This window comes from Excalfactoria chinensis, chromosome 2, assembly GCF_039878825.1.
Source record: "Excalfactoria chinensis isolate bCotChi1 chromosome 2, bCotChi1.hap2, whole genome shotgun sequence".
NCBI classification, from domain to species: Eukaryota; Metazoa; Chordata; class Aves; order Galliformes; family Phasianidae; genus Excalfactoria; species Excalfactoria chinensis.
Genome location: NC_092826.1, coordinates 121,277,681 through 121,291,501, shown reverse-complemented (window position 1 = coordinate 121,291,501; position 13,821 = coordinate 121,277,681).

Below are 13,821 nucleotides of genomic sequence, written 5' to 3'. Positions count from 1 at the left end.
GATTCTATGTGAGAAAGGTATATTGTATGTATATTTTATTCTTGGAAAAATCAGTATTTCTGACCTTGTGAGGTGACCATCTTCTGCATATTCGACACTGATATGTCTGTGCGTCACCAGTCCATCTGTCCATGACTAGAGGGGAGGATTCAAGCAGTTCATTCTAAATGAGTCTTGTTGCATCAGTGTGAACTCATCAGTTAACTTACTCAAATAAAGCCAGATTAAGTAACAATAGTAATCAAAAACAAGACCACTGAGGTTTGACAAATGGGCCAGTAAACTAAAAACTTTCTCCAGTCTCACACCTTTATCTGACACTGACACAGAAGCATCTCACATCCACTTGGAATCATAGAGTCATAGAATTATAGAATCACCACTGTTGGAAAATATCTCTAAGAACATCCAGTCCAACCATCCACCTACACAGATATTTCCAGACTAAACCATGTTCCTCAGTAGAATATCTAAACATTTCTTGAAAATCTCCAGGGATGGTGATTCAAACACTTGCATGGGCAGCCCATTCCAGTGCCTGATCACTCTTTCAGAGTAGAAATTTTTCCCTAACATCCAACCTGAATCTCCCCTGGTGCAATTTAAGGCTATTTCCTCTAGTCTTATCAAGAGTTATGTGTGAGAAGATGCCAACACCCACCTCATCACAACCTCCTTTTAGGTAGTTGTAGAGAGCTACAAGGTCTCCCATGAGCCTTCTCTTCACCAGACTGAACAATCCCAGATCCCTCAGACTTGTGCTCTAGGTGCCTCACCAGCTTCATTGCCCTTCTGTGGGCATGTTTCAGGGCCTCGGTGTCTTTCTTGTAGCAAGGGGCTCAAAATTGAACATGGTACTCAAGGTGCAGCCTCACCAGAAATGAATAGAGGGGAATGATCACTTTCCTCTCCTGCTGGCAGCACTATTTCTGATATAAACCAGGATGCCATTGGCTTTCTTGGCCACCTGGGCACACTGTTGGCTCATGCTCAGCCAAGTGACAAGCAGCACCCCAATGTCCATTTCTTCCACATAGTCTTCCAGCCACTCTGCCCCAAGCCTGTAGCATTGCTGAGGATTATTGCAGCCAAAGTGCAGGGCCTGGCACTTGGTTGTGCTGAACTTCATTCCACTAGACTCAGGACAATGATCCAGCCTGTCCAGTTATCTCTGCAGGGCCTTCCTACTCGATGGCAGATCTACACTTCCTCCCAGTCTGATGTCATCTGCAAACTTACTAAGTGTGCATTCAATCCCCTCATCCAGGTCACTGATAAAGATATTAAACAGGCCCCAGTACTAACCCCTGGGGAACACCACTCATGATGAGTTGCTAGCTGGATTTAACTCCATTCACCACCGCACTCTGATCTTGACCATTCAGCCAGATCTTGACCCAGGAAGAAGTGTACCTGTCCAAGCCACAAGCTGGTAGCTTCTCCAGGAGAATACTGTGGGAGGCAGTAGGGTGACACAGTCTGAGAGGAAGGTGATTTTACATTTAGTAGAAGAGCTGTAGAAGAACGCACGTTCACTTTGTTGTAATTTGTACAAAGTGGAGTAGCTCAGCGGCTTTTCTTTCTTGTCTGAGTTGGTTTTCCTATTTGAGCATACCCTATAATCTCCAAATACTGTCTTGTCATCAGCACGGCATCAATCATCATGCTCATTTCAAAACAGCGTAACTAATCTTCTGACATCAAATTACCAGGTTTTGCAAAAAGCTATTCTCCAGGTATCGAAGTTCATTGAAGAAATAAAAGCACTTCAGAACTATTGCATGATAAAGCACTTTAGTACTTGTATAGTTTTCCTATTTCCTCTTAGTAAAATCCTTTAACTACACCTTTCCCTACTGCAGTTCTTTAATCTAAAATTGATTTCATCATCAAAAAATGAGGCCTAATTGCACAAAAGTCTCCTTAGTGCAATGAACAATTAGTGGTATTCAGTGTAAGTGATTCAGTCTCAAAACAGCAGATGTCAACAGAGACACAAATCAATGACACCATCTGAAGATTAAAAAGAGCTCAGTTTATGTTAGCTTTAACAACCAACAAGAGTTTGGTTGATACTTTGAGCAATATGCATTTGAAAAGAACACATTACTTCTCTCTTATGAGTAGAATATTCTTTTTGCTTTTTTCCTTACCACCACTCCCCACAGTGCAAGGAGCAGAAAGTTTTCAATAGGAGGAAAGGTGAAGCCTGCTTTAGACTCTTGGATTGAAGGCTTACACCAAATGTCTAAGAAGGGGACAGGAGAAATTGGGTGAATGTGGTTAGTTACTGTTTAAAGCAACATTAAATGTTATTAAAATTTGGATGTCTTGAAAAAGAATAAATATAGAAGCACTTTTTACAAAGAGGAATCCAGCTAAGATAAGCCTTCTATAAAAGTACCTTCTTAGCATTAAATGTTTGTAATTGGCAGCCCTAAACTGTTCTTTATACCCCCTCCCCTCTACTCTCTATATGCTGTCTTCTTGGTTACAACATTATTGGCTGCTAATTTTATTTTTGTCCTCTGATAATGTACAAGAGTTACTGTGAAACTAATGTGAACATACTGTGAGTTTAATGTGCATCTCTTGCTGTTATTAGACAAGGCTGCAGGGCAGGCCTGCTTTGGTTTACTAGTTGGGTATGTTTTATTATATAACAAACACAACTAATGCTGACAACAGATTTAGATTAATATCTAATTTAAGAATAAGATAAACCTCAGTAAATATTTTTCCAACTGCAAGGAAAAGTAGAAAACATTCCCTAAATACCTTTGAGAGGGAAATAAACAGAATGAACTAGGGAGGATGACCCGAAAAAAAAGATATATATTTGATACACAGGACAAGCTAAGTCATCAGTCCTTTGCATAACAGGAGTTAGAGAGAGAAAAAATGCATTATCCAAAGATTCATTCAAGTCAACCATTACCCAGAGATTCTCTATGCCTCACTTTGAAACTTAGCAGATGCTGATAGCATTATCATTCCCTGATTGGGCTCCAGCTATTTCATAAACGCTACATTTTGTTTGCAGATTCTCTGTGCTTTCAAGTTCCCAGTCCCAGGAACAATTTAGTGCACAGCCAAACTCCTTATCAGGGCTGTATGCAGGCATGAAACTGCTCAGTCCTCAACTCTGCAGTCAGGGAAAAACAGGCATGCTGGCCAAATGGACTTCAGCAAAGTAAAAAGGCAGCCAGTGCTGATTCTTGACATTACTGATGTTAATGCTGTCTGTGTGGCAGCAAGGAAACTTTTGTCCTCAGCGCGAGTTCTGACATATTCCAAGGAAAGCTGTATCTGAAATGCTAACATTCTTAGTGCCAATTGTGTTGTGACTCTATGCTAATGGAGCTTCTAACTATTTTTAAAACCAGGAAACTCACATGGGATTTAAAGAACCATGTTTTAGGTTACTAACTTTGAAATATTTATACTGATATAAATGGAAATAAATGGACTATGTTTCTTGAGTAGGATTAAGAACAATTGAAGGCCAAATTCCCAAAGAAATTCACTAAAATTTGGGTAGCAGTGTCTCTGACAATTTAAGTAACATATATATGTTGCCCTTAAAGTTCTAAAAACACCACCAATTATTTTCCTTTACCCAAAACAATTTTTTATGAACTTCCCTGGTTTAACTTGTTCTTTTCACTACAAGAAAGTAGTTTCCTCTCCTTTCAAATGTGAAATATTTGTCAACTTCACCCACATATATTTGTTTCTAACCGGTTGTACTTCTTCATGCACTAGAAATACTAAGAGAAGAATTTCAGATCATAGAATAGGAATAGGATATCCTGAGTTGGAAGGGACACATAGGGATTACTGAGTCCAAATCCTGGCTTCATACAAGAACACATAATCAGGGACCTCTTCTGAAAACCTGACTTTTCCATATAGGAATGACCTCAGGTTTACATGGTATAATAGGAATGACCTCAGGTTTACATGGTATAATAGCAATGCACACAAATGCTTCTTCATTTTTCTAATTGAGGGATCACTAATGATTTTTGGAAAAAAACCCAGATCTTGTATCTCACTATTCTTTGTGAGCTGAGAAAGATGGTGGCTGTTTTTAGCATTTACAAATACGTTACAACCGTAAGGATAATTTTAAATCAGTGCTGACTTGGAAGTACTTACTAATAGATACTAGTCAGGTCTCTCAGAGTCACAGGTCTCAGTCTTTCTTCATACAGAAAATGCTCCAGGCCCATAATCATCTTTGTGGCCCTCCACCAACAGAACAGGATGTGGTACTACAGATGTGGCCTCACCAGCGCAGAGAAGAGAGGGAGGATTACCTCTCTCAACCTGCTGGCCATGCTCTTATAATGTTCTTTGGAATACAGCCTTCTGGGCTGCACGACATAGAAGTTTTCTTGCAAACCACACATTGGAATAACATCTCAGTGGGTAGGGTGTTCATACTTTAAACTGGTTGGTTCACACACTTGGTAGGAGAGTAGCTAATAAGTATATCCAACCATCTTGGATGTGGTGCTCAGGGACATGATTTAGTGGAGGGCTGTTAGGGTAGTTTGGTTAGGTTGCAGTTGGACTTGATGATCTTTAAAATCTTTTCCAACCTGAGGGGTTCTATGATTCTATGATCTTCTTATACAGAAAACCATTTACAAATTTAAAGCAATCTTAAGCCTGCCTTGTACAGGTTCTCACAGTTCCTTGCTATTTCCAGCCAAATAAAAATCAGGCTAAATCTAGATCATCCTTTTATTTATTATTATTATTTTACCTTTATTGTCCACTGTTTTATGTGCTTACTTCCTTGTTTGTTCCCAAGGATGCTGTTGCTCGTTCTTTATCAAATTCCTCCAAGATGAGTTCTTGATCATCATAGTATCATAGTATCATGCGAGTTGGAAGGGACCTTAGAGATCATCGAGTCCAACTCCCGGGTTTCGAGCCCCCTGTGTAGCGAAGCGGCACTTCTACCCCTGCGCCACAGGGGGGGGATTCGAACCCGGGCCCTCCAGTGCCGCAGGCAGCAGCTTAAACCACTGCGCCACTGGGGGCACATGTGATGTGATGTTTTATAGATAAACAGTTATCCACGGATCATAAGCTGTGAAAAGCAGACATTGAGATAAATTAAGCTAACTTTTGTGGTATACACTGTTCCCACTTTCTACAAAACATTCAGGAGCAAGTTATACTGAAAATTACACAGAGAATCAAAATGCTTTTACAGAAATCTGACACCATCAAAGAGCTAGAGCCAGGAACACAATCTGAGTGCTCCAGCAGTGATATTTAAAAATGTGTATGGTCGTGTGCACGCACTTCAAATTTTATGCTTCTGTGCAAAGGGGGAACTATTTTGGAATGGAAAATGAAACTAAGCCCTAGGGTGTAACTACATAAGGGAGAAGCTACCTATAATTAATGTTTCCTATGGGGCACAACCACAGTATTTAACTACACTCATCATTAATAAGGATATTAAAGGAAAGTACATTTTAAGGTCAAAATCCATGGCTAGGGAAGAAGAGTGCAACTTTATATGTTACTTAATTGGATAAACATTTGGCAGACACAGCTGAAGGAGGGCCATAGAACATGTATCAACACACCCCTTGGCGTGCCAGCATCAGACCATAGTGAACAGAACTCAGCAGACAGATTTCACAATTGTTTGAAGAGTTCAAATGTTCTCACCCCCTTTGTTTCATAAGTGACTCTCAAACAGAGCTGGAATAGGGAGAAGAGAACGGCTGTTTAGACATATAGAGTATGAACTGAATGATGGATGAGCAGTGCCTCGGGTGTTTCCACCTAGATAGGAAGAGCCATCCTAACCCTGTGATCTATTCTCTGAGCAGCAGGAGACTAGATCAAGGCAAAGCCATTCTTTTTCTGTCTTACACAAAGCTCACACACTAGTCAGTGGCAGGTTTTTATCCAGTAATAAGTTACTTCAGTAAGTCAAACTCCTGCTGGAGTTTTTACATTGCCATTCAGCCCAATAGGTAACTTTTTTTAACAATAATGCTCTTAAAACTTAGGAGAATGCAATTTTTCGTTTAAACTGTTTACTACACAAATGTAGGATGGCATATCTTATGTATCTCCACTGCCACCTTTTGGCCAATATTTTTATCTTTTTTTTTTTTTTCTTTTTTTTAGTTATTATATTTTAAATACATATTAAAGAGCAGAAAGAAATACATATAAAGAGCAGGAAGAAACAAAACAAAAGTACATCCAGAGCAAGCACATATGCAAGAAGATATAAATGCAGTTTTGCTGTATCAGCATTTTCACAGGCTAAAAGAAGAAAAGCAAACAAATCAGAAAAAGGTCGGATGAGAAAAAAATATATTTTGTTCTAAATTTGCTGCTTCCTTGAATAACTTTTGTTCAGCACTGAGGAGACTCAAAGTAGCACAAAGCTGGCAGTCAACTCTCTCTCCTTCCTGCAGTCTTAGCAGACAGAAAGGCGAAGAGGAGGAAAAGTTGCCACCATCAAGGTCTCTCCACGTAATGAGTGGTTCTTAAGAGAACCAGCTCTGATTGGCATCAGTTAAAATCACGTTCAGGCTGTTCTAACACATGTTGCATAGGGACAGAGGATAACTTTTTCTCACAGACACCACCCAAATCATCCCCTATCCCCAGTAGACATAACAGGAAATCTGTTTCCTAGTGAAGTTATTTTGCATTCTAATAAAAAAGAAAAAAAAAAAAAAGCAAGATGATAGACAAAACACTATTTTAGTTGTGCTGCCATAAAAGATTTTTTACAAGCATATATCACACAGCCTCACAAATTTGATCACCACCTAGAATGTATCAGCTCATTCATTAAGGGTTTAACCTTTCACTTATTAAATTTTACACAGACAAGTAGTAGAATCTCTGGAGTGACACTCCAGGACTGCCCACCTTGCCTCTCACATCATCCACCCAGTGGTTCCTCTGGCAATGCTCCTTCAGGGTATTGCCTATTGTATGCAATGAACTGGCTTGGGGGACAGGTGTTCTGTTGAAAAAGAAAAAACAAAACAATATTCTGAAGTAGTTTGGAAGCACGTTTGTTAGATTCTGTGCTTACGCTGCTTTACACTGTGAGAAAGCACCATGGCAGATACCACTCTGAAATCTTTCTCCTGCTTTAGCACTGCCAAGTCCTGATGTGCAGAACATGCTGACACATAAACTGGCACCTTTCTTTTCAGCCCATGTTATAACTTGGCAGACTTCTTTTTGCTGTGGATACATGAAGAGGCACTGTGGAAGCAGTAAAATAATAAGATTTAAAATTAAATAACCTCAATTAAAACATTAAGATTCTTTTAGTGCTTATCTCACCTTGCTGCCTCCTTCATGGTAAGGTTATGGCTTCATTATGAAGTATTTAATTACAGAGACCTCATTGTTTAATTCTAAGTGTTAAGGATGGTCTTTTAGATAAGCGTCTGATTCATGTCACCGCTCATTTATAACGATATAAATGTTTTGACTTTGTTTGTGTTCTTGTTGGACATGATTACATCCATTTCTGTAATTAAAACAGATTTGCTCTTGCTATAGAAACCATAACTAACACAACATTCTGATTCCCATTTGTTGCTAGGAGTGGTAGTTTTATTAATACTTCATCTCAGTAGTCTAATTGCATAGTGACAGTAGCTCAACGAGTTAGAAAATATCAGCAGAGTTATGAGAAATTTTAAAGTGCCTGCTCTTAGTGCACAGTACATGTAAGATAGCACAGCTTAACACAAACTGCAAGCAAAGTGCACAAAGAGACAAGTGACACCATCTCTTTATTTGAGCCCCTAAAGCGTAATTGTTCTGCCCAATTTAGATACCAGTAGCAAAAGGATAGTTTCCCTAAGCTCCTTATACAGTCTAGAGAAAAATAAATAAATAAATAAATAAGAGCTTCCCTAAAGAGCCACTCTAAGCAGAAACCTAACTTAGACACTCGGTTTTACTCTGAAGGTGCCCTCAGTGACAACACAGAAAGCAAAAAAAATACACCCAGCCTTCTATCTCAGGTGCCACAATGGAGTGTCACCAGGCACTGTGCATTTTCCCTCAGGAACCACAGCTGTGTTCTTCTCTAATGTCCAGCCTCAGAGGAAAACAAGCGCCACATCTGACATGGACCTTTACTTTTGAAATTTCGATGTAAGAACTTCTAAAAAAGGAGCAGATACAAAACTGTTTAAGTAGAAAGAGAAACACCTTCTCTTAACCTCAGTGATGTTTTGATCAGGCTTTCAATCCTAAGGGCTACATGCTATTTCAGTGTCAAATTGATTGGTTAAATAGTGACACAATCCTGTGTGACTTAATCTTAAGAAGTCATTCATAAGAAAAGGAACATGTTCCATCAGTCTATCTTTGTGAATCGGGGACTACTGACTTCCTATATCATTTTTATAATGAAAGGCTGGTTCCTGTATATGCAAGGCACACAAGTGGCATTGTAACTAACGTTGTAATGGCTTGGAGGGTGGAGAAAAAACAACTTGCGAGAGAACCAAAACCAGATTGACACAACTCTGAGAATTTGTTTTTTTCCCACCCAGTGCTTTTTCCTTTATCTTATTAGAGCTGGACTTCAAGCACCTCATTTATTTATTTATTTCTAAAAGAAGCAGTCTACACCTAAGTTTCATTTTCTCCTTGATAAAGCAGGTGAATAAGGACAATGAAAATAGTTTATTCAGTTGCTATGCTTCTTAACAATAAAAATCCATCTTCCAATAAAGTCCTGGTCTTTGGGCCATATAATTTGGATTGGGGAGAATAAAGAAGAGAGGGAAAAAAAAATGCTATCCAGAAGTAATTTATAGTTTCCAAAATATGCTCTTTGGAACAAGAGGTTCTCAGAGGGAAACAGCTGGACACATGCAGAGGGCAACAGATGGGCTAAGGAGGGAAAATACACAGGAAGCAGTTGTTTTGCCACTGAATGAAAATACAGACGGACAGACTGTGGGGAAGAAGGGAAGTGTGTGTGCAGTTGCATAAGCAGACACATCTACAAGCAAACACACACAGTTTCTACTAATCAAGGGCAGCAACCTCCATGAAAGAATGTATGTTTTGAGAATGAAAACAGAGGTGGTCAGAGCAATTTTTTGGTGGAGATGGTGTTTCTCATGAGAGTTTTGCCATTTGCCCATACAATCAGATCTTGAAAACCTTTCTAACACAAAAATCGCTAGCATATGGATTAATACTCCTCCTGTGGATTATACTATAAAGTGCTGCAACACAAGCCTGAAATTAAGACCAAGAATATTTTCCAACAAAATTTAAAGGAACACAGCATCCAACTCTTTCAGTAGGGAATATTCCAGCATTACATACACAAATGAAATTGCCCCCAGATTTACTGGAGAATTTCCATAGAGGATACTCTGTAGGGCTAAGTGATGTTCTGATGCTTAATAAGGAACAAATCCAACAAAAGTAACCACAGCAGTAGTGTCAAGCAGATAGGATGCTGAATCAAGTCTACAAAAGTAGAATTAGGAATCCCTGTGAATCATTTCCAAATTATTAATTTATATTCAAATGCAAGACAGTTTATACCTCTGCTTCTATGCAGTGCTATTTATTCTAAATTGCATGCACTACACTACACCAAACAGCATCAGAACTTCCTTTAATATTTCTAATTCTATAGTATAGCTACATACTAAAGCAGGAAGGAAGACTCATGTCAGGATAAGTTATTTCTTTTTCTTAAGTTTCAGTGATTTTTCTTCATTCTAATTGTATGTATATTTAGTACTGCTAGAGCATTTGATTCAGTTACGAAAATCCTCACAACATCCCAGTCTTCTGTGTAAACTTGTGTTTGAAATTAATGTACTACCAAGAGAGTTTATTTCATCACCATTTGACTTTGCTCTACTGATCTGTAAAATGCCTTGCACCTCTCTTCCCTTGAAAGCCATTATAAAAAAGACGGAACTGTCATCTTTTCTAGAATTAAGAATTGCTTCATTTATGCTTTATACAAAATGACTGTACACAAAAATACTAAGGCAGCATTTGTATTGTTTTCTGTAGTACCAAAACACTAATAGTTAGGCAAAGCCCGGTATGAGATAGAGCAAAAATCTAAACAACAATTTTCTCTTCATTTTTATGATTTTGTGAACACCTTTACAGAAATGTAAGCAAATCCCTTCAATTCTTTTTATACTAGTGACTTTTGGAAAACATAAACACATACATGGAGTTATTTTTTAAACCAGATACACAAAACATGTGAGGAAAATCAAGACTTCCAATTTCTGCCTCTATAAAGTAGTCTTTCTGACTCTAAAAATTAAGTAACGCTCTAGGTCATAAAACACAAAGAATATTACATTCCAGCTTTTGAAAGTACTTTGTTCTAAATTTCCCTTCTAAATTGTGTTTTCTGAGCATACAACCTGTGAACAGGTTGTCAGGATTTATGTTTTCATGAAAGCTGTAATTATACAACAGTTGCAAATCGGTGGAACTGGGAAAAATTTAGTCATAAGTCAACCAACAGGAGCATCTTCTTAAAGACAAATATAAGAGGTTTATGGTTTTGCAGACTAGTTTACTAAATAACATTCATTAGACACTTCTATAGGCATTTGTTTTTCAGCAGATTCCTCACAGATATTAAGGCAACTCTAAGTGTATATTTAGGTTTCTTAGATACATGAAGTAGCACAGCATGTAATAGATACATGTCGCAGAATTGAATTCACAAAGTTCCAGACAGTTGTCTTAGGCAATAAGAAGAAAGTGCTTGTAAACATATGTGATTTCTTAGTAAGACTGATAACGCTCAGCCCTTTGTAAATCACCTAATAACATTTAGGAGTCTTTGAAGTCTCTAATTCCATGAACTATTGACTAAAAAAGTTGGGTAATGTTGTCAACTGCAGCTGAGGAGGAGGAAACATCATAGTCTATGCCAAAGCTTACAAATTTACAGATCCATGCTGACAATCAGGCAACTGTAATAGTAAATCACTTTAAGAAGAAGCTCATTTCCTTGGCTCTGCTGCTCTCTTAAGAATGCTCAGAACAAGCTTCTCTACAATGCTTCATCTTCAGACAGTATGTCCGAAAAGAGATAAGAGATGAAAGCAATCTTGCAGCTATCTAAGTAGTTTAAAAATCTTCTAGCTTGACTGTCATCTCTTTGTGGATATACTTCCAAACTCATTTTGTAACCTGCAACAGTTTAGTCCATGTCAATGTCTGTCTTCGTTTTCACTGAGCTCTCTGCCTACAGTTTCACTGATATCTCAAGTAGAATTGACAGAGAGAGAATTCTCAGAGGGCCATTAGTTGTAAGTCACCTTAGTTCAACAGCCCTATTAAAACAGGTGTGCTAAAAAAAAAACAAAACAGAATGGCAGAAAAACAGATCTCTACTCTTGACTTCAAGTAAGGGCCAATAACCAAACAACAACTAAAAAAAGACACGAAAGTAGATTTCTGAGTGTACTTACTGTGATGATGTGGACTTAGAACTCTCACCAAACTCTTGTGCACCATCCAACATCCATATTTAAGCTAAGGAGCTCTCAAATCCAATTTTTGAAACCATCCACAGTCATTACGATGACAAATCACTGAGGGGTTTGATTTCAGTCTTTTCACATTTTCTCAATTGCTTTGTGGTGACCTGAAGCTAATTAGGATGATTTTTCTTATGTTTAACTAGAATTTCCTGTATTTCGATTTGTGTGCATTGTCTTTTCTTGTCACATAGAAAAGTCTGGCTCCTTTTTCTTAACTCCCTCCCATCAGGTATTCATACATGCAGATAAGATACTCCTAAACCTCCTCTTCCCCGGGCTATGTAGTCCATCTCCTTTGTGTCAGGCACTTAATTCTTTAAGCACTGTTGTCACCCTTTGCTGGACAGGGGGAGCTGAGAACTGTACACAGCACAGATGTGGAGTGCCAAGAAAAGAAGGATCAACTCCCTCAATCCCTGCTCTTGTCCTCCTTCTACTTCCAGAGCTGACGAGTGTCCCAAGCAGCAGCAAAAGGTCTGATCTAGGTCCTCATCTCTCGGATCATTTGATTATTCTAAGGATTATTTCTTACAATTAATTTCAGCTATCCACAGCTGTTTGTAGTGTGCAGTTGGTCATGTAATGTAACTGGTGCTTCTGGACAACAGGAACTTTTACTTTTGACCACAGATATTATTTTTGACCTGTCCAAATCTTAAGATAGAATTCTAATATGTAGTTTTGCGCAGAAAGTCTTTTTCTTCATAGGTAGTAAAACTGCCTGGATTCAAAAAATATTCTTGCTCTAAAACCTTGTAATTGGTGTAAAATATCAATATTAACACTTCCATTTTGAGAAATAATTCCATCTCTGGCAAAATGTTCAACTAAACAAGCTCTAATTAGCACAATTATTTCTGTATTGAAATATGTCATATGTCTAACTGTGCTGTCAGTCTTAGGATAAGAGCAACAATTCCCTTACCAGTCAGTCATAATAAACGTATCCATGTAGTACTCCCACACACAAAAAAATTGCCCAAAATCTGAAGGCAGACAACTTTGAAACATTCACTGCTTTATTTAAGTTAATTATTGTATTATTTTAAATTGTTAATAATTGGTCCAATTATTTAAATAATCCCAAATGTTTTGGCAGATTCCATTCCTTATTTACTTAAATTTCATCAAATTTATAACAACTGTCTGATAAACTCCTTTTTTTCAAGTACATCAGTGCACTTCACTTAGAGTTTGAAGAATTCCTCACACCTGTTCACTTCTCAAAGATGTCACAATAACCAATAAAAGCCTTATGAGTACAGCTAAAATTAATTCCACCTTCCCTTAAAATAATTAAGTTGTTGTTGTTACAATGATAACCAGCAGCTGAACACTGCAATAGTTATCACCACAACCTGACATCCTACTTATCATTGTCTCACTATGCTCTTAAAACTGTGCCTAACTCTGCTGCTTCCATATATGCTTGTATCTCCTGTTGTTTTGAATGTGAATCCTACGCTGCACACTGCAGTGTCAGTATTTGTGTTTGTGTTTAACACTCCAAACTATGCTAGTATTTCTTGGAGCTACAGAATGGACAAACAAATCAATGGCCTAAATGCACAGTATAGTACAAAAAAGACATCTTACATATTGTAAGGATTTTAAATGATATGGGAAGAACAAAGATTTCCCAAGAGATTCCTGAGATGGAAGGTTTGGTAAAGGACATGGCTGTAGGCTCATACAGCATTTTGGCTATTTTGTGGTCTCACCACATACCTTCAGAAGTCCTCAACAGCAAGTAAAATGACATTAGAATGCCATCCCTAAACCACAACATTTATGTGGAAGCCGTAGCTAAGGGAAATAAAGCACATCAAATGTTTTTCATTGGGTATCATAGAATCATAGAATTACCCAGGTTGGAAAAGACCTTGAAGATCATCAAGTCCAACCACAGCCTAACCAGTACCCTAATTCTAAAAAGCTTCCGCTAAATCATATCCCTGAGTACCACATCCAAACAGCTCTTAAACACATCCAGGGATGGCGATTCAACCACCTCCCTAGGGAGCCTATTCCAGTACTTAACTACCCTTTCTGTAAAGAAGTTCTTCCTAATATCCAACCTAAACTTGCCCTGCCGCAACTTGAGGCCATTTCCCCTCATCCTGTTACACGTCACTAGTGAGAAGAGACTTGCCCCACTCTCACTGTAAGAACCTTTCAGGTACTGGAAGAGCGTGATAAGGTCTCCCCTCAGCCTCCTTTTCCCCAGACTAAACAGCCCCAGCTT